A 12,375-nucleotide genomic window follows, 5' to 3' on the forward strand; every position below is an offset into this window, starting at 1 on the left:
CAGAGCATGATATTTTTGGATCAGCAAGTGAGCAAATCGTGCTAGGTGCCATGCAAGGGCTGGGCAGAAGAGCAATAAACTAGGCAGCAGGCAGGAATGTTTCCCTAATCTGTTAGCATATGTGATTAAGAGCTAATCACCATAAACACAAAGGCTCGTCAAGGAGTTGAAGAACTACAATAGGTGGAGGAACCCCAACAACATAATTAGTGCCAATGGAGTACTCTGAATCAGTCCCTCCTGGGGCTACCCAGGGAGGGTGATCAGCCCATGGTCAGGGCTGAGACCCACTGAGATGGCTTGGCTCGGCCAAAGAAATGCTTCCCAGGTGGCCTTGAAAGCCGCAAGGTTTACTGCCTTCACAGGAACAGGACTCATAGGGGGATGCAAGGGAAGAGCATTTGAGGATTGTGTAAAACTTATTGTGGGATGTTTTTATGGAAATCGTGAGAGTCTGTGAGACTTACTATAGGATGTTTGGGGGAAGGACCAATCAATGTGGCTTGGGGAGGAGCAAGTGTGGGAAAACAGAGGGATAAGGGGATAAAAGCAGTCAAACATGTATAAACCAGGGCTGGCCCTGCTCTGCGCTTGCTCAGCTCGGTCTGTCCTGTCTCCTTATTAAACTCCATTTCCAAATATGTTCCTGGGCAAGGGGCTCCCTACGCTGCATGCACGTGTGTGTATGGGGTCTGAGTGCCAGCAGCTGGAGAAGGGGCCGTGGCTCACAGGGCTCATGTGTCTGTGGGGCCAGGAGCCGGAGATACCAGGATGGGTGAGTGTTTCCCTAAGGAACTGCAGTCCTCTGTGTGCGTGCACGTGGGCATGCCTAATTTGATAGCGAACTTCAAACCAGAGTAGGTGGCAAAAAAGGTAAGAGGTCTGGGAGCCAGGCATGGGAGAGACCATGGCCCTGGGGCCAAACACTCGAGGGACCGGAGGGTTGGCGAGTTGGCTACTGGAGGGTCTGTAGGTCTGAAGCGGCTACTGGAAAGATTGTGAGCGTGTGTGTGCATGCCTGTTGGGAATACATGCTGAACCTCACAGCTGGCTGAGCCAAGGGACGTGGAGCTGTGGCAGCCTTGCATCCACTGGGCTCTTGGATCCAACTGCCTCTAACGTTCGTCGTCCTGACCTGTCGTGCGTCTGATCCTCACCGAACCTTGGTGTTTTGTGGTGATTAGCTTTTAATCACATAATGTGATGTAAGCCACTAAGGGAGAGACCAAGCTTTTGTATCCATATTTAAGCTATTAAAACAAGGAAATAAATTTGACGTTAATACTTTTGGGGGCTTTTAACAGCGCTACTGGACAATTGCACCCCCTGAGGCCTTTCTGTGCTCTGAATCTATGGGATGGGAACTTGTTCCTCCATCAGCAAAAGTTCCTGAAAGGGGTTGTAGGACCTGGTGTGTTGAGTTCAGCAACTCGGGGAAATCTTCTCTGGTCCTTCATTCCACTGTAGGCGTATGTGAAAGTCACGTCACCACCGCTCTTGGTCTGAAGAGGTTTCAAATTACCACCTCCATGAGATAATCTCTCTGACTTCTTGCTTACTAAACAATTCAGATGATTTTTTTCTCCATGTCTCTACAGATCTGACTTCTGTGCGATGGACCAATGGGTTTCTGATTTAAGATTTCCTAGCATCTTTTCTATAATACAGGTGAACAGTTATGAAATGCCATACCAGTATGTTGTGCCTCACATCCAATATTAATCACAATCCAAAATTAAATGTCATGTGCCTGAATTAGAATTTTATTATTGATTCTTAACTCCACGGCACCCCAGTGAAACTCTGACTAATACCAGGTTCTGCTTTGCTGTGCTTTTTAAAGGCATGTAATATAAGAAGATTCTCCTTACCAGAAAACATTCAATGTCTAGACAGATTCAAGCAAAGAGAATTTATATCGTGGATAACTTTAGTCTGTGATCAAAATTCAAAGTGAAGCCGCTGCCCATGGTCTTACAGTAAATGCACATCTACTCTCTTCTTCTGTTCTTCATGTTCAGAAATATTTTATGCTTAGATATGCTTACCTGCTGTTTACCAGTGCATGTCCTTTATTTTCATCTGTGGTTTGTGCTTTTCAGTTTATTGTTAAGGATTTTGAAAATAAAGGACTTTTTTTGAATGAACAAGCTAATAAACACATCTCAACCATGGTTTCCTAGGAAGGCTCTTATACTCATGGCCAGTTATTGTGCTGTATAAGTCTGCAAATCATACACAAATTTTAAGTGTGAAAACAGAGAACAACTGGAGAAACAAAGCATGCAGATAGGGAAAGTGATAGTCATCCAGAAGATTTTATCAGTTTCTGTGCCAAAACCAAGGCTATCATATTTCTTGTAATCACTGCTATGTTTAAAAACAAGTGTCCCTTCAGGTTAAAGTAAAATTCCATTTTGTTTACTGCAGCACTAGTCTGTTTTCCATTGTATACCAAAAATGGAGCGAAATGAGGGAAAGAGCTTTGCTTTTTCGTCCCCTCATGAAAGACATACGGGTATCTTGGGCTGCGAGTGTGTGTGTGAAGTGATGGTCTGGTCTGGAGCACCCGTAACACAGACTGATACCTGAACAACATGATTTTGTTAAATGCTGTTTTCCTCTTGAGGTAGAAGCTATCAATTTTAATTTTATTCTTGAAATGTTATGTCTGAACTCATCACCCTACACATCTTTTACGGTCAGATGAACAGATGCCTCCTCCTGACCTGCCTTTTACAGCTACTTTAGGAAAACACAAATACACTTCTGAAAGTGGAGCCCAGCATACAAGACAAATCATGACTTCAGAGAAAGCTTCAAGGGACCCTCTGCTTGCAACGGTAACAGTACAGATTTTTTTTTTAATCATCCCCCTTTCTATACATGGATGATAGCCAGTGGCATCTGTGTGTAGACCATAGGCTGGTGGAAAAAAAATAAAATAAAGTTACAAATCAAGTGTAATTTTCTGGGCTTTTTCTCCGTGCTCTTTTCTGAGCTTGCAGAGGGTTTAACTACTTGTACCAGTATGAGGATCAGTGTTATTTACGCACGAGAAGCCCTTTATAATCTCAGGCCTCAGCAGGCTGTTTTCCAGCCGAGATTTTTGAGCAGTTCCAATGCAGTGTGTAGGAAACGGCCTCTGGTGACATTATTCTGCTTTCAGTGCCAGTGCCAGCATGTGCCAAAATGATTGCTACTATAACAAATAAACTAAGCCGTGCTGCAGTTGCCCTTTGTGTAAATTAGGAGGGAGAGCTGTGAATGCCCCTAACATTCTCCAGAGCTGAAGCATAAAACTGCTGCTTTATGCAAAATTAGCAGCATGTGGCATCCCCACTTAAGATTGTGCATGTCTTTCTGAATGCACCTATGTTGTAAATGACACTACAATTTATTATTAACTTGTTAATATTTGATGAAAAGGCTCAGTTTATTAAGCTTGGGGAAGTAAGCAAGAGAAAAGACATCTGAAATTAATAAAGTCCCAATATAAAGATGTAAGTAGACGACAGCAAGCAGTTGTGCTAGGATAGAGCCACAGCACACAAAATCAATCATTTTGTTCATCGAGCCCTCTGTACCTGAGAAGTTCAGGGAGGACAAACTCTTTTAATGATCCCTGAGCACGGCAAGTTACAAAGCAGAACAGCTCCAAGCAAACTTCATTTGTTTAGAGCACTGGAGCTCTAAGCTGATGGTGAGAAGAAGAATAAATCTCAGAAGTTTTTAAGCAGTTCCATACTACCGATTCAGAATCCCATTTAAAATAAACAGATGAACAAATTGTGATGTTCTAATTGTTTTCTACTCTGAAACACAGTAAATATGCAAAAGGAGAGCCATGTCTGTGTTGAATATTTAGGAAAACACTGCTATATGTAAAAAGAAAAAACTAAAATTGAAAGTGAATAACCAAAACTTCCTGGTTGCACTTCTGTAATTTGAAAATGAAAGAAAAAATATGGCAACAGCAATACACATGATTGCAGTAAGGTGAAGGGAAATTCAGAGAAGAAAGAACATAACTTCAAGTCAAGGACATATAGAGTACCACTGTCCAATTCTCTTTATTTCTGTCCTGATATACTTAAGGATATTCGCAAAAATCTTTGTTGACTGAGTTTTTCCTTTCTTATTTCTTAACAACATGGAGTTTGAGAATAAAACTGACACCTTCGTACTCTAACATGAAGGATCTCATTGCAAAATCAAAAAAATGTCCCGTGTGAATTTGAGTGGATATTGTAAAATTAGAAATGGAACATTTCTATGAGAATTAATCAGAGAACTTCTGACTTGCCTTTAAATACTTCTCAGTATTCATCAGTATCATGATGTCTTAAATACCACCTGTCAATATTGGCGTAAGATGTGTAGAGTAATTCATAGGAGAGCCTTACAGGCCTACACATTTCTAGATGCGGCTGACTGCATCTCTACCCATATGCTTCTTTGAGAAAAAAACAGTTATGACAAGGAATGAAGGAAACTAACTCCATTTAAAAGTTCAGTATCCCATTAAAAGGCTTTAAAGGTGAAATTCCATTCCTGATTTGATTTTAAAATGAATAGGATTTCACAAAAAAAAAAAAAAATCAGCTTTGAGGTATATGGAATCAAATAGAACTCCATAATTGAGAATACATTCTTAATTTGGTAGCTCCCAAAGCATAAAATAAATAAAATAGTATGTAAGCCAACTGAAGTCAAAGATCTGTGTGTTAGTCCGTTGGGCTAGCCTAGTTCGGCTGCATTCAGTTTTATAGCCATGGTGCACTGTCAGTGCTAAGTTGAGGATCATGGTCAACGATGTATGGTTCCCCACACAAATGATCATATAGCGGCTTTCAGATGGATTAATTGGGTGAGCAGTTACAGATTCCTAGACAAAATATAGCCTTGATTTAAACAGAAAAATACCGTTCATTTGATGTAAAAATCTATGGCCATTTAACTAAAGAATAAGCTGCACCAAAATGTTCTTTTTATCAGTTAATTAGAGTGAAAACTTTTGCAACAGGGAATAAATTGCTACATCCATGCAGTTTTTACCAAAGAAGGAAAAATGTGGAGTCATCAGCCAGGTGAAAATAATCAGTCAGGACCTAAAAAATGAAGGACTGTTTACCGAGGTTCATAGGAAAAAAAGAAAAGAAAACATTAAGAAAACTTGGAACTGAAACAATCAAATCACTGATGCACCAGAAAATAGGGATATGAAAAAAGCAGTGCTCCTACCAAGGCAAACGTGCTGAAAAATTAGTCTGGGCCAGAGCAAAGGGGACCTTTCCCTGCCCAAGGAGGCACGAGAGAATCATTACTGCCTAAACGCTCACTTAACATTCCCTGGGAAGCAATTTATAGAGAGCACCGCATGCTCTCCTCCTCTCCTTTTAGGGAAGCCGTGTGGAGTGGATAATCCTGGAGCCTTCTCATGCCAAGGAGCAATAAGATTTATTACTCCGTATCTGCTGCATTTAATCAACCTCTCCCTAGGCTTATTCTGTAAGAATAAGAAGAACTGAGAAGAGAACAGAAATCTGCCACACACTGTTCACTTCAATACCAGAATCCCCAAGGCATCGCAGCTCCCCCCTTTTTAAAGACATTTCTGGAAAATTAATGACATTTTTTAATGGTTTTCACAATTTTAGAGCTGTCAAGATAATGAGAGCTATAGGGACTGTTGTTATAATGACAGGACTCCCTCACTTTCTACCTTTGTACTTAGAAACAATGGACCAGATTGATCCAATTTCCATTTAAACATCTGATTGAGATGTCTAAGTTATGGTATAGTTGCCTTATGCTTCCAATAATATCCAGAGAGATATTATTTCCAAAAAATGATTCAGATTTCACATTCTCCTCTAATGATTTGGTCACGTAAGCAATAAGAGCTTCTTGCCAGATAATGGAGTCCAAGTTGTTGGCTTCCATGCTTTGAATCCCAATGGCCCAGGTTTTCCTCTACTAACAACCTAGGTGAGCAAAACATTTCACAGAATTTGCTTATTTCTGCCACCTACAGCAAATTATGCCAGTGCTGTCTGAACAATTTTCTTAAAGCACGCCAATATCTGAGGAAATCCCGCAAGCTAAATTGTAAACGTTCATTTACAAACTGTAAGGGAAAACATGTTTCTGCTGCATGACAGATATCAGAAAAGCATCCATGCCAGTGTTAGATCACCAGCAGGAAAAAACCACCACCAAAATTGGGCTTCTTGAGTTTAATGTTTTATTCCAAACTCAAACCTCTCAAGAAAAGTGATCTGATTTTCAGCAGTGTTTTTCTTCCTGAACATTTACCTACCCATATATATAAGCATCTCACTTGAGATATATGATAATGAAAATACGGAACCCTGCTTTGTAATTTTGAAGAATTAAGGGTTAGTAGGTAAATAATGGTTCAATTCATAATGGATACAAAAAATCTTCTGGCAACTCAGGGTACAGCAAGCCTAGAAGATGCCTTGTAATTATTCCTTTTCCATGTCTTTCTGCTGATATTATATAATAACCAATACTGAGTAACCACAGTCTAAACCAATACTGAGTAAACACAGTACGTCATAGTATCTGGCATGTATCATTCTTATCCCTTACTGGCTCTACAACAGTTTGGAAATGAAATAAAAATAATATTCTTCTTTCTCTTCTCATAAATCTATCGTAACTTCTCATTAGGTTTTATTTTACATGTCAGAATAAAACATGGATGAGACTCAAGGGTGCATATAGTCCCAGGCAACAGTTTAATTGTATTAAAATGATTTGCATCTGTTAAGATGCATATGAAGCTTACTTGATTTTTTTTTTTTCTTCTTTCCAAAATCCCTGGCACTACACCAAAGCGATGGAATTTAGAGTTCTGACCCTTAAGACTCCTGTCAGCAAACTGAGGATGTAATTTGCTTTGGGGTTATTATAGCTCTGAAAAGGCTGAGTTAGATTTAACCTGATATTGTTTGAATGAATTTACAATCGAATAGAAAAACAAAGATAGAGTAATGGCTCATATTTTTTAATGTAAGCGTCTGAGATTTTTTTACATCAGCATAGATCAGCACTGTTGGGACATCAGAGGGCTTTTTAGATTATTTTATTTTTAATTTGCCTAACAAGCTTGGTCTCAGTTGTTGAAGCTTTTTGCTCTATTTTTTCTCGTAGAGAGGCTAGATACTACTGAAAATATTAATTTTGCAGTGACAGAAGAAGATCTTACAGGGACGCCTGAAGCTAATCAGAACTCTGTGTGTGGAGAACATGTGTCTGTTCTCAACAGGTAAGTCTTGTCAAGGACCTGGAGGTTCAGCTCAGATGATTCCTCAGAAGTTCTTATTCGGGTTTGAAACTTAAATGTTCTGGAAATCAGCCTGGAACTAGCATGGTTTAAGAACAAAACAGAACAAAACAAAACAAAACAAAACAAAACTTTCTGGAAGTTACTTCTAAGGTGATTGATGTGTTCTGTGAATTTAAAATAGAACAAAGCTTGCTTAATTGTGTTGACTGGGTCTGAAATACCACGAATCCTACGCCTTCCGCATAATTCTGGCAGATTGACGTTCTGTCCTGGCCAAATCTCAGTTGTATGAAAGAAAGAAAACATGTAAGAGAAAACATTATTTCATGGAATTAGTCAATTTTTCACTTGTCAGGAAAGGTACGGATGAAAAACTAAGTGGGTTTTCATTTGTTCAAAAACAGTTTATCATCAAAAGGATAGAGCAGAAAGAAAAGTAAATTTTTCTCTGGGACTGAATCTATAACTTGTGAATAAACCTTTGACAATGTTTCAGTTTATGTTAAAGTGATTCAGATTCTACATTCAAATTCTATGCAATATTTGGCTTCCAGAAAGAGAGAGAGAGACAGTGAAAGTGGGAGATACGTTGACAGACAAACCACAGACGGTACCTAGAAGTGCAGAAGGTTTCTTGTGATTTCTGTCAAAGGAGTTTATGAAATTTCCTGCTATCTTCAAGACCGTGTTACCTGTGGGTAATTGCAAGAATTTGCTGCTGAATGACTAAATTAAGAATTTTGAAAATTTCGTCTGGGTTTGGGGAAGAGTGCTCTTTTAGATAGATTAGAAATAATAATTAAAGAAAACAAAACAGCAAAAGCAGAGCAGATTGTAAATGAGAAACGCAGCCCAACAGAACTCTAGCAAACAGTGTTGTAAGCAAGCCTTCAGCCAGACTGTCTCTGACAAAACACTTTCCCAACTGTTCAGCAACTATGTGCTTTGCTGCCAAGGCACATGAAATAGTTCGTTATAAATAAATGCCTTTATCTATTGGCAAAGCTATTGAGAATGTAGGTGGGGTTACGGCAGTATGTCCTACAAGTCAGAAGGGTCCAAGCCCCCACAAGAGGTGAGGCTGAGGTTGTGTGGATGCCCCTTCTTGTTCCTTGGTGAGCCCTCCATTTTCAAACCTACCACCTTGACCTCTCCTTTTTCCCTTTGGGAGTCACCTCCAGCTATGTCTCTCCTGTAACCTAATCTGCTTTTCTGGTTACACGCCTCACACTACATAACAACATTTCATCAAAACACATTTCTAATTAATATGTTCCGGATTTGATCCCACCTTAGAGAAAAAGTCCAACTGATTTAAGTGGGAGGAGGATCAATCTTTGTTGTGTTCTTTTCCATTAAGAATGTACTAAGATCTTGTGAAGCATAATCAAATAAAGCGATTTGTCTCTGACAGTCTCTCTGTCTCTCATGAGCCTTTAAGAGGTTGTTCAGTTCATTAAAAGTGCCTTGGAAAACGTTGATCTTGGAGACAACGAAAGGCGCAAACATGATTAGCTGCAGATGAGCAATTTCTTTTTAAAAATCAGGAAATTAGAATTAAACTTTGGAAATCTTTTTTGCTCTGTGGCACCAGCAGTTCCTTCTCACTACACTTGGGAAGGATTATCTGAGTGACGTTGCTTTCACAGTTGCGTGTTTCAAAGACGCCAATGGAGTGCACCATAGCCAAGCCAAGCAATACACACCTCCACCGCTCTGTCAAGAGACTCATGTTCTTTAATGGCATTTTCCTCTCATGCACTGGTGTAACATATTGTGCTGTTTTTCCAGAGCTGGAAAACCAGCAGAGAACAGCTGGGAATGCAGAAGAACATCTGCTGGAGGAGTGATTGTATAGAGACTGCATGCCGCCTTCGAATTGGTGTTTTCCTTCAGGGAGGTGCTCATAACTAGTGATTTGAATTAATACAAGCCAAATCAAAAAGTGAATTGGAAAAATACAGGGGTTTTTCGTTTCATAGTAAAACCTACAGCCCCCAATCAACCTTGTGGCCCTTTGTCTTGGGCATTGTACACTTAAATTGGGTCTATGCTGTTAAAGTAAAGAAGACCAGGGCTGGACCTGCAATCCTCCATAATGATCAACTGTTAGCACTCTCCCTGAAACAGTTCTGCTCCATGTAATTTTTCTCTTTCCCAGACAATGCTCAGAGATGGCTCAAGTAATATCACAAGTCAGAGACTGTTCCCAGTAGGCAGTATGGGTGAGGCCATGCTTTTTTTCACATGGAAGAAAGTTTAGCCATATGGCCATGAGATGAATCACACCACTTGCTTTCAGGGCCAAGGAACAGGTCCTGGCCTGGTTTTCATACTTGTGTTCATGTATCCTTGTGTAATAAGAGACAGGGCTTGCCTTTTAATACTTGTAATCTCAACAGAAAAGAAAATCAAAACGGAAAAATCAAAGAAATATTATTATTTTCCAGATGGTACGGAGAGATTAAAGACATGTTTACTTAGTGCAACGGAGCATTACACAGACATCCTCAAGCTAGTGCTGACCTGTGGTTGATACATGTTCACCACAATAATGGATAGAATATCCTTGTTGGCCCATCAAACTTTAGAAGTTGGCTCAAATTCCATATAACCCAAAGACCACTGAGAAAACAGTCAATAAGAGTAACAAAAGGACAGTTGACAAGAGACATAAAAGGAGGGGGCTTTACCATAATCCTTGTATTAAATCTGGAGTGTGACTATATGAGGTTTGGTTCCATGGAAAACCTCTACTTCTACTGAGTAGTTGCCAGTGTAATTTTCTGATGGTATCTCCCTGCCTCAGAGCTACAAGTCCCTTCAAGTTTTGACAGAAGAACCATCAGACTGTGACAATGCCTGCGAAATTCATTCACCATCTTCAGTTTTTATCTCCTTGAATAACTAATTTCTTCACCTTTTTAAAGATTTGAAAGAGTTTGAGTCTTGATAGAACTGTAACATTAACTCTTTAATATGATAGAGGACATCTCCTCTTAGGCTTTCTGAACATTACACATTTATGCCCATCATGTGCCAGTCCACCCCTTCTACAGAAGGACACCTCCAGTCAAAGTATATCAAGGCATCCCTATTCAGCTTCCCTTTTCTGTGGGTGGATGAGTTGTCTTCCAGCTTTCCATGGCTTCCTGGCTTCATATGCTCAGGAAGCAAATCTCATCATCTACAGGACCGGTTTGCAGGGCTCACATGTTTTAGTCTTTACCAATTAGTTAGAAAATTGGACCATGAATTGGAAAGTAACAGGAGTATCTGAGCTCCCCAATGAAATGCCCCAGCCTTGTTTTTTGCAGGGTACAATAGGCCTCTTTAGATCTGGGTGCAACTTCTTGTTAATATAATCATAATTTCAGCAAAGGTCATAGTCTTTCATGCGTTGGTCCTAGCATCTTCATGTTAATATCATTATGTTATGAGTGGAGATCCGAGACACAGAAAAGCTGCAGTGACTGTCAAAGTTAGAGAGGAAGCCTAGACTGGACCAGGAGACCTGGGTGGAATGCATAAGTTGAAGTCCGTTGTGTTAACTACTGGACCATCTTTCCTCTAAAGGGGTTCATGACCTGGTCCTATGATAGTTTTAATAGGAACAGTATTTCCTTGATTTTTGCCCCTTTGCCTTGACCACTGGTAGTTCTTCCTAAAAACCTTCTGGCTGAAGACTTGTTCTATATCTCGATTGTCCACCCAGTGGAATACTTGTGACTAAATTTATCTGCCTTTTAAGTTGTTTTTAAATTGCCTTTAGTGTGTGATGTTTCCTTATCTTGGACAAGAGAAAGGAAAAAGGAAGGAGTCTATTTCTGCCATCTCTTTCCTCCTGCAAGAAATCCCCCTCCCCCTTCCCTTCTCCCTGCCTTCCAAAGCTTTTGTTAATTTAAAATTAGCCCTTTGAGATGTTCTTGGGAAAATCAGGCTCCACACAGTGAGCAAGTCCCTGTGGAGAGGGCTGTTGCAGTAAACACAGGGCAGAATCTCAATGAGTCACCTGGCTGGCGTTCCCCCGCTGCGTGAGGGAGAGCAGCGTAGGAAGCCCATAAAGAAACATGCCACCACCACCAGGGAATCCACGCGGGATACTTCAGCAAAATCGTTTCCCATCCTATCCGGGCCTCCTACCAGCTATTCACTGCAAGCGTCAGTCCAGATAGTAATTAGCGGGCACTAGATGCCTGGCTCTGATCTCATTGCCATTGTTTGACCAAAGACAGGATTCAAAACAAGGCTTGGGGCCAAAAATAAGTTCTGAAATGCTTTTTTAATATTCAGGTTCTCTTGCCCCCATGCTTTTTTCTTTTTTTTTCTCTTTTTTTTAAATGTCCCTTACAGCTAATTGTTAGTGACACCCACTGGCCAAGACTCAATTGTAATAAAACCCTGGTAGCCCTGGTTGGCTTGTAGAGAAGGCATTGGCTTGCAGTGCACCAGAAGAGTCTCATAGATCTATCTGCACACACATGCTGTTCAGGCCAGCCACCCAGAAATGCTTGGGAGCACTGTTGCTTCCAAAAATGCCTTTGTCTCAGCCTGTCCCAGTAAAGACATTGCAAGAGGGATGCAACAGAGAAGCCGTTCTTTGTCAGCCTTTTGATGAAAAAAAGAAAGCACGTAGGATCTTTTATTCAAACCACCTGTCATGTTTTTTCACAGAAGCTGTGTGAAACAGGAGGAAAAAAAATACAGAAAATAACCTTTCTTGGCATCTTTATTATCTGTTTTGTTGATGTACAGTGGAACACATGGATGGAGGGTTTGTTTTGCAGGAGGAGGAGGATGATAAACGATAGCAGCCTGTTTCAGGGGCTTTGCTAGGTGGAAGGTTTATAGGAGCTTCTGAGATCTCTTTGAGGACGGAGGGAAAAGACTATGCACCCATGAACAGGGAGGACAAGTATATTTGTCAGGGGTGATATGTGGGCAGCTTGGAAGATAAACTTCTTTCCCATTCTCTTTCTTTTCCCACTTTCCACTATACGTAGATGAAACTTCAGATTTTGGGAATCCCAAACCTCACCTTTCTAACGCTGCAGTCA

The sequence above is a fragment of the Gymnogyps californianus genome, chromosome 2 (genome assembly GCF_018139145.2).
Source record: "Gymnogyps californianus isolate 813 chromosome 2, ASM1813914v2, whole genome shotgun sequence".
NCBI classification, from domain to species: domain Eukaryota; kingdom Metazoa; phylum Chordata; class Aves; order Accipitriformes; family Cathartidae; genus Gymnogyps; species Gymnogyps californianus.